Raw genomic sequence first — 934 nt, 5'->3', positions numbered from 1 at the left:
TAGGTCTATTTCTGTCAGTCTATTTAAAAGTGACTTCAGAAGTCACTAGTTTACTCCACATTACCCATAGATAGGTCCTGTTGCATGTTGAAATCCATCCCGTTATTTGTGGTCCCATCCATGGGGTCTCAAAGAGTCGGACACTACTAAGAGATTTCACTTCACTTCTCTTTCCTCAAACCAGCTTGGTTTCCATTCTTACTTATTTAAAATTTACCACCAGTTTTTTTGATTGTGAAACCAGAGTTGTCTTGGCCTTTGCTTTACCTCCAGACAAATTAAGCTGGTCACGGTTTTATGTCAGTTCTTTCTCTTTTTTTTTTCCTTTGCCTCAAAACCCAGAACTCCTGAGGGCTGCTCTTTCATTCTGTCTTTCCTAGAATATTACAGTATTTCCTAACTTTCTGCCCTGCCTATGGTCTTTAATCTTCTTAAAACACTTCCCTAATTATTGTCACTCCAGGCTTTTAATACGTTCAATGGTTGCCTGTTGCATTCAGGATTAAAGAAAAAAATCTCCTTACTAGGAATTTGAAGCTCTTCTATCCTTGACTCCCTGTTATCTCCCCTTTGCAGCCTCATCTCTGTTCTATTAACGCCATCATTTCTTGCAGCTAAGTCACCTCTTCTCCCTTCACATTTAGAATTTACCCTCTCCATGCATTTCCTTCTGCCAGCATTTCCCAGCATTAGTTACAGAGATGCTAATAGGTTTTTCAGGAGGAAAGCATTCCATAGTCCAGTAAATTTGGTACACTTGAAATGTTCTTCTTGGAGACTGATTATTCTCATTAGCATACTTAAGGGTCTGAGATGGCTTACATTGAAGAAGCCTGTCTCTTTTTCCTACAGTTTCCCAAATTCTTTTAGCCAAGGAACCCTTTATTTTAGAACACCTATTAACATCTCCTGCAAAGTAGTGTTCATGGAACTT

This window comes from Bison bison, unplaced genomic scaffold (genome assembly GCF_000754665.1).
Source record: "Bison bison bison isolate TAMUID 2011002044 unplaced genomic scaffold, Bison_UMD1.0 scf7180017855660, whole genome shotgun sequence".
In the NCBI taxonomy this organism is placed as follows: Eukaryota; Metazoa; Chordata; class Mammalia; order Artiodactyla; family Bovidae; genus Bison; species Bison bison.
The sequence above is the reverse complement of the archived record's forward strand: the minus strand, read 5'-3'. Positions refer to the sequence as shown.